The 17,719-nt window shown below is 42.6% G+C and overlaps 1 protein-coding gene across 2 annotated transcripts in view; it reads left to right on the forward strand.

The window, feature by feature from the left end:
- The window catches only part of RASAL1 (RAS protein activator like 1), a 126,620-nt gene that overhangs the window by 49,283 nt on the left and 59,618 nt on the right, over positions 1–17,719 (forward strand). The gene's annotated exons all lie outside the window — the stretch shown is intronic.

Below are 17,719 nucleotides of genomic sequence, written 5' to 3' on the forward strand. Positions count from 1 at the left end.
AGCGGTGGCAGCTTCCTTGGCTGAAAAGGATGGGAGGGTTTAGTTCCACTTTAAGTGCCCATTCACATATGCAGATTGGATGCAGTTTGAACCACATCCAATCTGCATGACATGTAAAATAACATTGCTTCCTATGGTGCCTGTTCACATATGTCCAGTGCACAGTGTGGTTTAAAAAAGAGTCATGTAAGATTTCTGAGCAGTGCAGTCCGGTTCAGGTGCGGATTACAGGCTATTGATTTCTATGGGAACCATTTCTAAACCTGATGTGTGAACAGCTTAAAATCCTGAGCTGATCCTGTCCTGAACCTGACATAAACCTGACATGAACCAGTGAACAGCTACTGTGTCAACTAGCTGTGAAATCTGAGCTTCAATCTGCACTGCACATGCGTGAATCAGCACTAAAGCTTAACGTGGTAGTCAAGCCACTTTGTATATTTTTACCTAAAGGTAAGCTTACAGTGCCTTGAAAAGTATTCATACCCCTTGAAATTTTCCATATTTAGACATGTTACAACCGAAAACGTAAATGTACTTTATTAGGATTTTATGTGATAGACCAACACAAAGTGGAAGGAAAATGATAAATGTTTTTCACAATTTTTTTACAAATAAATATGTGCAAAGTGTGGCGTGCATTTGTATTCAGCCCCCCTGAGTCAATACTTTGTAGAACCACCTTTTGCTGCAATTACAGCGATTGGGGATGTCTCTACCAGTTTTGCACATCTAGAGTGTGAAGTTTTTGCCCATTCTTTGCAAAATAGCTCAAGCTCTGTCAGATTGGATGGAGAGCATCTGTGAACAGCAATTTTCAAATCTTGCCACAGATTGTATCACGTTCCTGGTGATGGAGGCCAATGGAGAGAGGGCTTCCCTTGCAGCTAAGTTCCGGACTCCCCTGAGAGTGGGACAGCGGGAGTCTGGCCCAAAGTTGCACAGGTCACCTGTAGGAGTGCTGGTTGGTGGTCCACTTAGAAGCACAGCTGGTGCACGGAGATAGGTCTGCAGACAGGAGGCGCCTGTGCGTGGTATGCAAGCCCTTCCGGGATTTGGATGTTTACTGGATAGTCAGTTCAAGCCAAGGTCAGGTACCAGGTGGGAATCAGAGCGGTCGTAGCCAGATGGGATAGCCGAGGTCATTCACAGAGGAGCGATAGTATCCGTAAGCCAAGCCGAGGTCAGATCAGGGGTAAATAAGAGTAGACAGATCTAGGAGCAAGCCGAGTTGGTAACAGGAAATCACAAGTCAGAATCACAGGAACCAGGAACAGGGCACGGGGAGCTAGAGATCATCCAGCAACCAGAGGAAGTGATGAGCCTCCTTAAAAAAGGCCGTCTGGCACCAGACTGAGGCTGATGTGTACCTCTGCGGCCATGTAGAGTACCGGCAGAAATGCCAGATCTTCCAGAACTTCTGCCATGGACAGGACCATGACAAATTGGATTTAGGTCTGGACATTGACTAGGCCATTCTAACACATGAATATGCTTTGATCTAAACCATTCCATTGTAGCTCTGGCTGTATGTTTAGGGTCGTTTTCCTGCTGGAAGGTGAACCTCCACCCCAGTCTCAAGTCTTTTGCAGACTCTAAAAGGTTTTCTTCTAAGATTGCCCTGTATTTGGCTCCATCCATCTTCCCATCTCTCTGACCAGCTTCCTTGTCCCTGCTGAAGAAAAGCATCCCCACAACATGATGCTGCCACCACCATGTTTCACGGTGTAGATGGTGTGTTCAGGGTGGTGTGCAGTGTTAGTTTTCCGCCACACATAGCGTTTTGCTTTTAGACCAAAAAGTTCAATTTTGGTCTCATCTGACCAGAGCACCGTCTTCCACATGTTTGCTGTGTCCCCCACATGGCTTCTGGCAAATGGGACTTCTTATGACTTTCTTTCCACAATGGATTTCTTCTTGCCACTCTTCCATAAAGGCCAGCTTTGTGGAGTGCATGACTAATAGTTATCCTGTGGACAGATTCTCCCACCTGAGCTGTGGATCTCTGCTTCTCCTCCAGAGTTGCCATGGACCTCTTGGCTGCTTCTCTGATTAATGTTCTCCTTGTCTTGGTAGATTTGCAGTTGTGCCATACTCTTTCTATTTTCGGATGATGAATTAAACAGTGTTCCATGAGTTTTTTAAAGCTTGGGATATTTTTTTATAACCTAACCCTGCTTTAAACTTCTCCACAACCTTATCTCTGACCTTTCTCTTGTGTTTCTTGGCCTTCATGATGCTGTTTGTTCACTAATGTTCTCTAACAAACCTCTGAGGGCTTCACGGAACAGCTGTATTTATACTGAGTTTACATTACACACAGGTGGACTCAATTTTGCTACCTAAGTGACTTCTGAAGGCAATTGGTTCTACTAGATTTTAGTTGGGGTATCAGAGTAAAGGGGGCTGAATATAAATGCATGCCACACTTTTCAGATATTTATTTGTAAAACATTGTGAAAACCATTTATCATTTTACTTCCACTTCACAATTATGTGCCACTTTGTGTTGGGCTATCACATAAAACCCAATAAAATACATTTACGCTTTTTGGATGTAACATGACAAAATGTGGAAAATTTCATGGGGTATGAAAACTCTTTCAAGGCATTGGATAAGAAAGCTTACCTGCAGGTAAAATTAATATCTCCTAAATATTCACCATTTTGGAGATATTCTATGGTGCAGCAGCTAGTGAATGGCTGTGTGCTGTGGCCGAAACTCCCACCAGATTGACATCATCGACGACTTGGCCATTCAAGCAGCCGCAGCTGCAAACCCAGAAAGAAGACTGGGTGAAGATGGAAGCCTTCTGTAGCAGTGAGCGCACGCTGCCGGAGGGCTTCATTCTAAGGTAAGTCTTTCATAATACTTTCCTACTAGCACATTATGATATGCAGCAGGAATTTATTTTTTAACAAGTTTATTACTACTTTAAAAGAGAAGTACAGCCAGAACATTTTTGGTCTTTCTTCTCTCATGGGTCACATTTACTTTTGTATTCCTGCAAGCTAGAATCAGCTGTTGTCACAGAGCCTCTACAGACTCTGGAAGGATACAGACAATATTGTCAGGATCCCCCCAGCTGCCTGATTGCCAGCTGTGCCCACCCCTCTCCAGGCGGGTGCTCCAGTGAGCCTTAGAGTGGGAGAGCAGAAAGTGGTGACTAACGATCACTGCTCTCTGCTCTGAGAAGACCGAGAACTGAGCAATCAGAAGTCATGTGATCTCTCAGTTTCAGGCTTAGAATCGGTGGGGGACAGTTGCAGCATCACACTGATGGTGCAGCATAGAGGTGAGTTTGTATGTTTGTTTTATACTCCCAAACTTCTGCTTTAATTGAACAAGCTGTGGCTAGAATCTGATTTGTTACTCTGCACAGCTGCTTCATATTCTGTCTGTCCAGCTTTGATGAATTCCCCTCACTATATCTTGTCTTTTTATTGCTGTTTTGGTCCTTTTTACCCGCTTGTCTACTTTGTTCTGTATAAATCTGCTTTTTTTCTGTCTTGCCTACAAACAAGGGAACAACCATTCCCCATTTTCACTAAAAAGTATATACTTTTACTGTCTGCCAGCAGAACAGAATTTGTGGTCCCTTACCCCAGTATAGTGCTTTGAAATAAATTGGTATCATAAAGGTAGGCAAGATAACCATAATAGGAAATGTGTGTTACATTTTAACATTAACGTCTGTGGTACATGGTAAACTGTTCTTTTTACAGTACCGTAAAATATGTCAGGGCTAAATAAATATATAAAACTTTGTGTGTATGTTTGTGACTGTGTTTAAGACATTAAAGTGAAAGGTTGCAGCAGTTTGACTTGGTGGGGACTCACTGATTCCACTAGGTGGCATCAACTATTAGAGTGTACTCTTAGGCTGCATTCACACTTGAGTGTTTTGTAGCTTGAAGCTCGAAGCTGCAAAAAAACCTCAAACTTCAAAAATTAATTGTTCTCTATGGTGCATGGTCGCACCTGACCTCAGGAACAGACACCATAGAGAACAATTGATTTTTCGTTTGAGCGATTTTGGAGCTTGGAGCTTAAAGCTACAAAACACTTAAGTGTGAATCCAGCCTAAAAGTGCATTTCCACTTTTGCAGCCGAATTGGGATAACATTGACTTTATATTTAATACATGTTCCAATTCAAATAGGATAACTTTAAAATAAACAAAAATGTTGCTTATCTTGTTTAGATGCTCTCTTGACCCTCCAGCAAAGTAAAAATTCTAGGCAGTTCTTTGTTTGCGAAGGAAGTTGGGCTGCTCATAATTAACCCTGGCTTTACTGTGCAAGCAAGATATACATTAACAGTTGTAACTAGATTTGAACACTGTCTGTCCTAACAAAGGGTTGACGGTAAATAGGCTGGACTTCTTGCATTGTATTTTAATGGAACAAGCTCACTCTAACATTGTTTTAAAAAAAACTTGCATTCAGCCATGATACCTCCTCCTGGGAAATTTTTAAAAGGTGGGAAATATTAACCACTTCCCGTCCAGCCCATGTAGATAAACGGCCGAAAGGGAGCGCTGCTGATGCGGGTGGACGTTTCTAAATGTCCCTCCGCATCCATTGCCAGTGCACGCTGCCTGCTGTATGGGACCTCTGTGTGAAGTCGTGTGATGGGACCTCTGTGTGAAGTCATGTGATTGGCCAATAGTAGTAAACAAGATGTCACTTCCTGACATCATTGCTTACTATTTATGAAATCTGTGAATGATCACAGAGGTCACATGGTACAAGGATATTAACAACAGCCTTCTACCATGTGACAAGCTGTGACCAATCACAGCTCTCACAGTATTTCTCAATGGCTTCAGGAATGCAGCCAGAGAGAAGGAGAAATGATTGCTTTTACAGCCCCACAAGTAGTACAGTGACACTGTACTGCTAGGGTGACAGTATGTTAAAAAAAAATGTTGAAAAATTATAATTTTTTTTATATATTATATATTTTTTTTTATAATTTTGGGTTATTTTTTTTTTCACTAAAAAGATAGATGAATAAATTTTGGCCAAGATTTATGAAGATTATATAGCAAACAAATAAAAATCCCAGTTGTGAATAAATACCACCAAAATAAAGTTTTATCTGTCTCAAAAGAATTCTAAAAAATAAATATGGGTACAGTGTTGCATGACCACGCAACTGTCATTCAAAGTGTGATAGCACTGATAGCTGAAAATTGGCCTTGAAGGACTGGACTTGAAGGGGGGTGAAAGTGTCCGGACTTGAAGTGGTTAAAAAAATACTTTTTCTAGGCATGCTGTGTGAATTGGAACACATAACCAGCATATGGTGAGGTTTTCTCAAATTTGACAGAAAAACTGGAAATACTCCTTCAGCTAGCTATACATCAATAGATTTGTTTTGTTTGGCCTGCTGACTGTACAAAAGAAATCTAACCAATTTTTCTCTTCATACAGTGTGGGTGGATTAATCTACCCTGCTGGGGTATTTTATCCTGACAGCTACTAGCACCAGCTGTTAGAATACTTAAACAGTGCCTGCAGCTGATTGGCTGCGGTTGCTGTTCTGGTGGAAATTTTCAACCCATCTTCTTCAACAAAATTCAGTCAAGTCAGCAACTTTTGTTGAGCCAGCAGGCTCACCCACTGTTAGAATTTGGCTAATATTTCTGAGCAGAATGGAATTCTGATTGCGAATGGCCAACTTTAAAGCAAAACTAAACCCATTAATTTAATGGTTTAACCACTTTCTGACTGCCCTATAGCAGAACTACTGCTACAGGACGGCATGGCTGCGCAAAATCATGTATATATACATTTCCGGGTAGGGGGCACATGCGCCCTACAGCAGCTACAGCTGTTGATCACTGGGTCCCGGTCAGAGATTCTTCGCCAGTACCCAGCGATATCTGAAGAACACTGACAGGGGAGAGGTCTGTGTGTAAACAATACAGATCTCTCTACTCTCAGCACTAGCATGCTGCAATACAAAGAAGCATGCTTACATAGTAAAACACACAGAGCACACATAGTAAAACAGCACACAGTTAACCCTTTGATCGTCCAAGATGTTAACCCCTTCCTGCCCAGTGTCATTAGTACAGTGTTAGTGCTTTTTATTAGCACTGATCACTGTATTAATGTCACTGGAGATGTCCGTGGCAGTTAAGTCCCCCTCCCCCCCCCCTCCAGTGTCAGAATGCCTGCCGCACTCCCGCTATAAATCGCTGATCACTGCCATTACTAATATAAAAAATTGTTTTAAAAAAATCCAGTATATATACCGCCATTTTTAGACACTATAACTTTCATGTACATCAATTAATTTACACGTATTGGGATTTTATTTTAGCAAAGACATGTAGCAGAATACATTTTGGCCTAAATTTATGGTGAAATTTGATTTTTTACAGTTTTTTTATTGGATATGTTTTATAGCAAAAAGTCAAAAATATTGTTTTTTTTTTTTTTTTCAAAATTGTCAGTATTTTTTTCTTTATAGCATAAAAAAGAAAAAACACTGAGGCGATCAAATACCACCGAAAGAAAGCTCCATTTGTGGGAAAAAAAGACATATATTTAATTTGGGTGCAGCGTTGCATGACTGCGCAATTGTCAGTTAAAGTAACACAGCACCATATCGCAAAAAATGGCCTGGGCAGGAAGGGAGGTAAATCCTCTGGAGGGCAAGTGGTTAAAAAAACAGCTACATTCCCGGTGTGCCAGGAATGATACCTGTCACAATTGCTTTAGCTTTCAGCCAAACTATCAATCCATCAAATGGCTGGTATCATAACTGATCACATGCACAGAATCATGGCTGTTGCAGATCAAACAGAGGCTAAGATGGCAGCTTCCTTGGCAGAAAAGGATAGGATTCAGTTCCACTTTCAAGCAGAACTAAACCCAATGATTTAACAGATTCAAAAACAGTTACGTTCCCAGCATGCTGGGAATGCTGTCACATTTGTTTGTGCCCTCAACCAAACTGTCAAACCATCAAATGGCTGGGTCATAACTGATCACATGTGCAGCACTATGGCAGTTACAGTTCAAACAGAGGCTAATATGCCAGCTTTCTTTGCTGAAAAATATAGGAGGGTTTAGTTCCGCTTTTACCTTTTTATAGAGGTTTAAGTGTACAAATTATGCAAACCTTCAGTTTCAAAAGGCCTGCAGGTGCGGGTGAATGCTGGGCTATTGTAGTACGTAAAAATTTTGACACTTCTGAATATTGGGGGAGCTTAGAGCATAGAACCGCTCCTCACATTTGCTCTGGCCCATCACTATGATGCAGGGGCTTCCCTAGGGTTGGTGTCACCCGGTGCGGTAACACTTGGTGTCACCCCTCCGATGATCCCCACAGGATGGATCGGATCTGTGGATTGAGCATAATGGATTGGAGTCCGATCCATTATGCTCCCCAGTCCGCAGAACCAATCCATCTTGCCGGGATCGTCTGCTTGCAACCTATACGGGGTTAACTGATCTTTCAACACCGGTCTGGTCTGCACATGCCTGAGAAGTGATGTCAGATGGAGGAGGTTCCTGCTATCGTGGCCACATTTCCTTGTTACGGACAAGTCCCGGATCTTGCACAGCCTTACCTAGATTCCCACGGGGGCTTGCTTTAAAACTTTCCTTTTTATGGAGCTCGTGGAGAGGGTCCGGTGTCATCCCGTGCGATAGGTGTTGTAGCAATCTTGCACTCAGAGATGGACGCAGTGCCACCATTTTGTCAAGGCACATCCATTTGATAAGAGCATACATTTCTCCCTCAATCCTTTATTCTCCTTCCCCCTCCCTTGGTGAGAGGCACAGTGACAGATGTGTAAGTGTTAAAAGTTGCTGGCAGGCTAGAGCAGCAGGGGGCCCAGCGCTACAAAGCCCCCCCATAGAGACAGCAGACTCTCTGTCCCAAGGCCTGTGTAAACTCGCACCTCCTAACCAAGATAAGGCAGTTTTTCCCTGGACTTGAAAGAAGTTGGAACCTCATAAACCCTAGCAGCCAGGTGACAGAAGTTAAATGAACAACCTCAAGGTCAGTTGTCACCTATGTTTCATATCATGGATTATGAAGCTGTCAGTTTTAATGCAGAGTCCATCCGACGATCCCGCCCAAAACAGGGTATTGGCCAGTACTCAGAGCCACCCCCCCTGCAGGGGGACTTTAAAAGACAGGCTGGCAAGCCTAAAAAGTTAAGCTAAACACATCTCCCAATTTTAACATCGTAACAGCAGGAGATCAAAGACCCCTCGCTCTGCAGCTTGGATCTGCTTACCTTAAGGCTGAACATGGCAAGTAACTTAACCTTTTAACTTCTCCCTGTTATCTCTTTGCTGTGCTGTTTTCTATGTATATATAAATATATATCTTAGTTACATTTTCTTTGTAAATATTTTATTGCACCTGTTTGACTCTTTTAGTAATAAATCTTTCTTTCTGAAAGTGTTAAACTGTTTCTAAGCGCTTACTTGCAATTCACAAATTCCTGCCTTTTGAAGAGATGCTACTGTGTTTGTTTAATCCTCTGCCCAATCGGCCTGCGGTGACCGTATTGGACAGGCGACTTTTCAACAATTACAGTGTATATTTGATAAAGAGAGTTTCCCCTTTCTTTGTACAAAAAGGGGTGGTGGCAGTGAAGGGTTAGTTGCGTAATTAACCCGACCCAGTAACAAGCGCATTCAGGCTGCCGGTGCGTCGATTGCATTCCATTAGCTGGACAATCGTTGTGCAGGGAGCAGCTGAGAGTGGCATTGTTACGCACGTCACACCGCAGTTTTAGATTGGCCGGTCCTTCGGTCACGAGTTTGGTGAGAAGGTCTGGGGTCTGACGTCGCGGGCGTGACGTATTGTTGGTCGCGGTCGTGCGATTGTTGCATGTTGGTGGCGGCGATCGTGCGTCGGTGACAGGCGTCATCCGGTGCGGCAAGCACCCCTCGCACCCGCCTAGGGACGCCACTGCTATGATGGGCTCTCTCAGTGGTCAGTAGGAATATGCAGAATGCACAAATGGCTAGGAACTCTGACACTATGAGGAAGTGCTGTACTTGCAGGCTTTTTGAATCGTCTGCAGCAGTTTATTTTTTTTTCTAGAGACAAGCTCTTCTTAAGGTAAATTGAGTGCACTAACTTTAAAGGATAAGTTCAGCTTTTGTAACATGTTATACGTTACACCCATATTCAGGGTATAACATGTTACAAAAGGACTGGTCCGTGATTCCCCGTTGTGACAACTAGCTGAGGATCATCTCCTCTGCTAGTTAACACTTAAAGAAACCATGGCTGTGCAGAGCTCCGCCCGCCTGCCAGGCCATGTCACTCATTCACAGAAGTCTGGGAATGGAAAAACTACAAACTTCAACAGCCTTTGAGGGTGTCCGCTTGTAATTCTCAATGAACTAGTGCATTGATTCTGCCTGTCAGTGTATATTTGCTTGACCATACGAGGTACGAGCAGACAAATACACTGATAGGTTTGCAAGAGTCCTACATGGCACCTGCAATCTGCTGATTGCTGGTGCAACATTTTCCAGGCTCCTAAAACAAAAAATAGTAAATGCACTTTTTTTTTTACTTGCAAAAAATATGCATTCATTATTTTGTTGAAAGGTGAACTTATCCTTTAAAACAGTTGCTGTGTTAACCGTATAGCATTGGTAGCTAACCTAAAGTGACACTAAACTAAAACAAATCTAAACTAACTAAACTAAAACAAAACAAAATCTATTCAAGTACAGTATGTGCTTATAAGGCCTCATGCACACTGGAAATTGTTAATGCTGCTATTAGGGGCATCTGGTGCTTTCTTTTTTTTCTGCCTCTAAATGCCCCAGCAGCAGCGTTTTGGCAGAAAAATACTTGATGTGTGTAAACGTCAAGAGTTTGAGCGTTTAATTCTTTTCAATGGCCAGAATAAATTATTATTGTCAATGAAATGGAAATGGACTAACGCCCAAGTGGTTAATGGGCCTAGACGCATTTACAAACATCAAGCCTTTTTTCTGCCAAAACATTGTTGCCAGGAGGAAAGGCGTCTAGGAGAGATGGGCAAATGCCCTGTGTGCATGAGGCCAAAAAATAGCTTCTGTTGCTCTCCATCTCCTCCAAGTCTCTACATTCTTGCTGCTCTGATCCAAATTGTTAGATCGTGTGTACATTCATTCTTCATGATCCTACTGTATGAAGGAACATTGCCATCTTCTTTTGCTTGCTCCTGAGATGGACTAAGGACTATGGGATCTGTAGTGCGCTTAGAGCAGTGCACTTGCCCATAACTAAGTGGGGGTACTGGGGGAAAAAAGTTAAGAAGCTCATAAAATACGTGTTTTAATTTTTTTGGCTGAAATAGCTTTTTAAATGCATACATAAATGCGTACCAGGACTTCAGAAGCCACTACTATCTATGTCCCCTATTGACAAGAGTGTCTTTGGACTTACCTTTAAACAGACTTGGCAAGTTCGTATCCCTGGAAATGTCACTATCTTCTGCCCCTGTGCATACCATTGTTTCCCCATCCTCACTGCACCAGTAGAATGTCCCTGCAGATATCACTGGCTCAGAAATGCAATGTACTTGCCACATGTCACTTTCCCTGACCTCCTGGGCTATCTAAGGGCTGTTCAATAATATACTTCCCAGACCACTGCTTCTCACTAAACAGAAAATCAGCAATATGCCAGCACAATGATGATGAGCGAAGTGCAGTAACCCATAGTAACCAGACATTTCTTATCTGATTCCAATAAACTGAAACTGGGTGGGATGCTATGGGTCACAAAATCCCTGTTGTTTTTTGTACTGTGTATAGAATAATCTTGAAAAGTATGTTTACTAGATTTAATTTACAGGGGAAAATGGAGCATTTGGTTGCCATGGTGATGTTACTGCAGTAAAAGGATGGCCATAGGACTGTACTAAATCCTATAGTGAAAGCGAAAATTATTCATAAATAATACATATACCATTTTGGAAATATTTATAAGCTTTAATGTTTCCAACACCAGCTGCTTAATACATCTGGTTAACAGGCTTAGATTAATTTGTACAGTGATATTAGAGTTGGAATGGGCTCACATAAGAATAATTGCATTCATAAAAATTGAATGAGATTTTATGAAACATTGATTGCATACTTTTGAAAAGTTTTAATTAACTCTAAGCAGATTGAAGAACTGGCCATGTATTAACAATCAATGGTATTTTTTCAATCTAATTTGCAATTTTATTTTTTTTTCAAGATTTTGGTGTAATCCAGTAATACAATAACACTAGCAGTAGGGCCCCCTCAACCTGGCCTGTGCCTAATTCATGAAAGCTTTACGTGAGTACTGTCACCCGGGCCAGTGAAAGTAAAAGTTCTTACTACTGACACTTTTTAGACTTCATTGTATTCAAAAAGAATTATTGACATTGAAGATAAGCAGGCTGAAGGTATTTAAGACCAATCTGAGTTGGTATACAGAGAGATGCCATTGCTTAGAGTTGGGCATATGCGCTTTGAAACTCATGAATGTTACAGCTTCCCACACAGAGCTTCTGGGTTTCCCAGACTCCAAAGGCTGTCAGCGTCCTAGTAACTAGTTTTTCAGCCCCATTTTACTGCTGACTGAGAGATTCCCTGGCTGGTAGCTAAACATAAACTTGGTTAACCACTTGCCCTCCTGAGGATTTACCCCCCTTAATGACCAGGCCTCTTTTTGCTACTCGGCGCTGCACTAATTCAACTGATAATTGCGCGGTCATGCAATGCTGTACCCAAATGAAATTTACGTCCTTTTTTTCACACAAATAGAGCTTTCTTTTGGTGGTATTTGATCACCTTTTGCGCTCTTTATTTTTCACGCTATAAACAAAAAAACACCAAAAATTTTGAAGAAAAATTATATTTTTTACTTTCAGCTATAAAAAATATATAGTAAACTCAAAGTTGGTTATAAATTTAGGCCAAAATGTATTCTGCTACATGTTTTTGGTAAAAAAAAATCCCAATAAGTGTATATTGCTTTGTGTGAAAGTTATAGTGTCTACAAACTATGGTATAGATACTGCAATTTACGCCAGCGCTGCGCTAGTTTAACGGACAATTGCGCGGTCATGCAATACGGTACATAAATGAAATTTATGTTCTTTTTTTTCACACAAATAGAGCTTTCTTTTGGTGGTATTTGATTGCCTGTGCGTTTTTTATTTTTTGCGCTATAAAAAAAAAAAAGACTGACAATTTTGAGAACAAAAAACAATATTTTGGACTTTTTGCTATAAAACATGTCCAGTAAAAAAAATTTAAATCAAATTTCGTCATAAATTTTGGCCAAAATGCATTCTGAGACATGTCTTTGCTAAAAAAAAAAACCCAATACGTGTAAATTAATTGGTTTACATGAAAGTTATAGCGTTTACAAATGGCGGGAAAGATACTTGGATTTTTTATTTTTTTAATACTAATAATCTAATAATGGCGGCAATCAGTGACTTATGGCGGCGATCAGCGACTTATGGCAGGACTGCGAGACTGCGGCAGACATTCTGACACTGGGGGGGAACTGACTTGGGGTCACTGACATCCCCAGTGACACCAATACAGTGATCAGTGCAAAAAAAAAAAAACACTGACACTGTACTAATGACACTGGAGAGGAAGGGGTTAACTTTTTTGTTCACTGAAAGGGTTAACTGTGTGAGGGGAGTGTTTTACTAGGGGGCGGGGGGGTGTACTGCACAGGGAAATGCTGATTGGGAGAGATAAACTCTTCTCTCCCGATCAGCCTATCAGGAGCTGTCGGAACTGACAGAGAGCAGAGCTACTGCAGCCCTGCTCTCCTGTCAGTGATTGCCGCTAATCGGCGGGACACAGCCGGTAATGACCAGCTGTGACCCGGTGACTGACACCCGCGGCCGGGATCAGTGGTGCAGGCAGGGCGGCGGCGCGCCTCATGCGCGCCCCCTACCTGTTTTGCAAAAGCGCGTTTTAAAACGTGCTTTTGCCCAGCCGTGCCGCCCTGCCGCCGTATTTCTACAGTGGCTGGGCGGCATGTGGTTAAAGTTTGTTTGAATGGCACCTGAAAATGGAGAGTGTTTTTGGTGTGATTATGGCGCGTTTTGCCATGCGTCAAACATACCGTGATCGCGCAAATACATTTTGTTTGGACGATCGGGGCACATTTGCCACACAGAAAAATGCATCGTGATCTCTGAAAAAACGCCACGCATTTTCAGGTGCCATTCAAAAGTTTTGTTGTGTATTGAGTTAAGGAGTTGTCTAAGCTTACATATAAATGTGGGGAATTAGTCTAAAGTGTTGTAGTTCAGGGTTAAAGTATAACTAAAAACAAAACTTTTTTTGGTTTTGGATAGAGTGGACCTGGGGGGCCCAAGAGGGATTCTCCTAATTTGCAGGAACTTCCTCTAACCCAAAGAAAGGGTAGTTCTTTTTCATGTGTGATATTGTAGCAGGATAAAAGGAGACTGTGACGATCACGGCGGCAGACCCCAGCCTTCTCACCAAACTCGTGACCGAAGGACTAGCCAATCTAAAACCGTGCGTAACAATGCCACGCCTAGCTGCACTCTGCACAAAGATTTTCCAGCTAATGGACCACAATATGTGTACCTGCAGCCTGGGAGCGATTGTTACTGAGTCAGGTTAATTATGCAATTAACCCTTCACACTGACACCACCTCCTTTTTGTACAGAGAAAGAGGAAACTCGGCAATATTAGCAGTACACTATGATGTTTGAATAATTGTTTGCATACACAATGTCACCGCAGACAGATGTATGTAGACGTTTAAAACACGGTAGTGCTCTTCAGAGGCAGGGATTCTTAGTTTGCATTAAAGAGCTTTAGAAACAGTTCAACACTTTCAGACAGTAAGATTTATTACTAAATGGTCAAAAGGATGCAATAAAAATATTTACAGAAAAAGATGTAGCCAATATATATATATAAATATACAGAGAGCAATAACACAGCAAAGAGATAACAGAAAGAAGTTTAGGGAGGTAGAATACTTGCCGTCAGCCTTGGTTTGAGCCGCTTTCAAGTGTCGGAACAAAAGGGCGCCTTATCTCCCGAAGTTGGTTCCTGGTGTTAAAAGGGAGATTTCTTCAGCTTCAACTCAGCTTAGCTTCGCTTAACTCCAAGCATAACAGCTTTTCTAGGAACTCAGCAGGGTGTCTCCCTGAAGCAGAGAACCAATCGCCTCATTTGGGGAGGGTGTTGCAGGCGGAGACCCAAGCTAGAACCAAAATCCCTTTCAGCTTATATCATGATCAATAATTTGCCCTCAGTGCATGTAGCAGCCTAACCACTAGTATATTAATATGCAGAAGCATCTGCTGAACGTCTAGATATGAAATATGACATACCTGCTTGAGACGATTAAGGAGATATCATTTTCTGCTCTTCTGTAGATGTCAGCTAGGGGGTGTAATATATCAGGCGACTTGTATTAAAGTGACCGATCTGAATATATGCCTGGTCTTCTTGTAAGTCTTCCATATGCCAAGATATGAAATCATAGGGGAAAGTAGATTTTTAATGTGATGTCTGTTTTACGACTACCTGGAATGCCTTTGAAGCTCAGTAAAGGACTGGTTTTATGGCTTTACGATATCCCAGATTGAGAAGCTAACAGACATCCGGACACCAGCTAGGTTGGGATTTATAACCATGGAGCTCTCCCACTGGGCTCTGTTGCCTTTTGAACTCGGCATACACACACAGACCACATTCCTGAGGGGGGGGGGGAAATTGGAGGAGGGAGACTGATTTGGGAGTAGAAATGATACAAGATGGAGGATCCTTAGCAAGATGGATGACCTCGTCCATCTCTGTATGCACAATTGCTACAGAGACCATCATTGCAGTTGAGTTTGCTTGCTTTAATTTTAGGCCAGAGATGGATGCAAATATGTGCAGGGAGTCCAAGAGGATAGGTAGAGAACTGAAGTGATGAATGCCAAAATATTGTTGGCCAGTAAAGATATATGTGTAGAGCCCTGCAGCACAATGCCTTGAGTGTTCATGTTGGATCTGATATGTTCCACCAATGGCCCTAGTGCCAAAACAAAAAGATGAGTTAGAGGGGGTAGCCTGGGTAGGTGCCTCTTTTAATGGAAAAGTAGAATGATTGGGATCAAAGATATCAAATTGCTGCCTTTGGTTGGGAGTAAATTGTCTGGATTTATATGAGGAATGCACCCTGTTTGCAAAGTGGCCGAAGTATATCACCTGGCAGATTATGTCAGTTGCTTGATATTTAGGAATAGAATGTGTAAGTAAAATACAAAGAAAGGTGGACCATTTGTCTGGTTTGGGCATCATGAAAATGCTCTCTGTGAGCACGTTGGGGTCTTCCAGCCTCCATTTTAAGTGGTTAAAAGTTTATCTGTCACGGTCAAATCCCCCCCAGCCTCCCCTCACATTTAAGTGGTTGAAAAGCTTCATGAAGTTGGAAAGCTTCTTGTACTCCTTAAGGACTACAACTTAAGTTAACTAAGAAGCCATCTGGGCTGGCTCATGTACAGGTTTTTAGACTTTTTAATGGGTAGGAGAGCTTTATTTTCAGTAATGTCTTCATCTAAGGCAGGGGTCTCCAAACTATGGCCCTCCAGGTGTTGAGGAACTTAAATTCCATGGGGCCTTACAAGACTCTGACAGCCACAGGTAAGACTCCCAGAGGCAGAGACATGATAGGATTTGTAGTACTTCAACAACTGGAAGGTCATAGTTTGGAGACCCCTGATCTAAGGCATCTCAGCAGGAATTTGGGAGGGAATGTAAGGAGATGGAATCCAAAGGATGAGATGTGTTCATTATAAGTGGAATGGGGTATTGGAGTTCATGTAGAAACTTAGTGGAGTTCCTGTTTGAATGTTAAATCTAATCTTTAGGGAGATGTAAGTGGAATTGCAAAAATCAAGTTTTAGTCACCAAGACTTCAGCCCATATGGCCTTGGCATTTAACATCATTTTGGTCCTCTAGAGGTGGTCTGTCTTGTCAATCAAACACAGATTTGGATCAGTATGAGAGTTTGAGGTTGGTGGTAGACGGTGATTTATTAAATTGTTTGGCTGCATTGGCTAAATCAAGTTCAAACTGCTGGAGGCGTTGTGTCCATTTATTTTCTTTATCGTACATCACGGGACACAGAGCAGGCTATAATCCTTACTATCTGGGTTATGCATCACCTATGGGTGAATGGACACTGGCAGACCAAAACAGACAGGAAGTCCTCCCCTATATAACCCCTCCTACACAGGAAGGACATTAGTTTTTTCACCAGTGTCTGGAAAGGATGGTCACCATAGTTCAGTTCTCTGTGAGAATGTGGTTCAGTTCCAGGAGTGGTTCTTATTTCTGTCCAATAGGGACCATATATCATCTAAGTAAAACTTTGTACTTAACCTTCACTGCTGCCACATTTCTAGTGCAATATCTGGTGGTGGCCCAGATTTGCTTCCAGTGTGATTGGTCTACAGGTTGTTGAAGTTCTTTTTCCTATCTAGAGACATAAAACGGGGTAGTGGGTTTGTTTAGTGGTCAGAAGATTGTATACAAGAGAGATCATCACTACCGAGTGTGGGTTATTTTTGTATTTCTATTCAAATGGTGTAAAAGTCAGGGGCCTGCCGCCTACACAGACGTTCGATAAAATAATGTATTTGGTGAAAAGCATTTTTGTCTTTTTACAATGGCACCTGAAAGTGGGTGGGATATATACAGTATTGGGCAGAAAGTGAACATGTTGTCCCGGAATTTGATGTGCTGAAAACAGAGAATGTGGGCATAGTAAGTATTTGAGTGACTTAGACAAGGGCAAAATTGTAATGGTTAGACAATTGGGTCAGAGCATCTCTAAAACTGCAGCTCTTATGGGATTTTCCCGGTCGGCAGTGGTCAGGACATACCAGAAGTGGTCCAAGGAAGGAAAACTGGCAACAACCTCTTGGGTGGCCAAGGCTCATTAATGCATGTAGTGAGTGAAGGCTGGCTTGTGTAGTCCGATCCAATAAAAGAGCTACTTTAGCTCAGATTGATGTAAAAGTTAATGTTGGTTCTGATAGAAAGGTGTCAGAGCACATAGTGCATCGCAGTTTGTTTTCTATGGGGCTGCGTAGTTGATGACTGGTCAGGGTGCCCATGCTGACCTGTGTCCACAGCCAAAAGTGTCTACAATAGGCACCTGAGCATCGGAACTGGAAATGGAGCAATGAAAAAAGATGGCTTGGTCTGATGAATCACATTCTGTTTTACATTGTATAGATGGCTGGTGTAAGGGACCGCCTGGCGGTACCACTAGCACTCCACTGAATAGGCGTCCCCAGCGCACGGAGTCTAAGTCCCAGGGTGCTTGTTCACCAGGGCCCCTGATGGTGGGGATGGACTTGGAGCCCCCTGAGACCAGGTCGTGGCTACCGGGTGCGTCCGTCAGTGGTAGTGGTATGCGCCAAGGGCTCCCACGGGGAAGAGTCTGATATGAGGAGGTCAGCAGACCCCACTGCACGGGATGGATGGATGAGCAAGGTCAGACGGCCCGGGTCGGTAACAGAGAGGACGGCAAGGTACAAGGCAGCGGACATAGAATGGCGGAGATCGAGAGGATCCCTGACATTGCCCCCCCCCTACGGGCAACCTCCGGATGCCCACCCGATCTCTCCACCACGGGTGATCGCGAAAGAACCTCCGGACAAGTCTAGGTGCATGGACATTCTGGGCTGGTTCCC

Source organism: Staurois parvus, unplaced genomic scaffold (genome assembly GCF_062004578.1).
Source record: "Staurois parvus isolate SC_StPar_1 unplaced genomic scaffold, SC_StPar_1.0 ptg000840l, whole genome shotgun sequence".
NCBI classification, from domain to species: Eukaryota; Metazoa; Chordata; class Amphibia; order Anura; family Ranidae; genus Staurois; species Staurois parvus.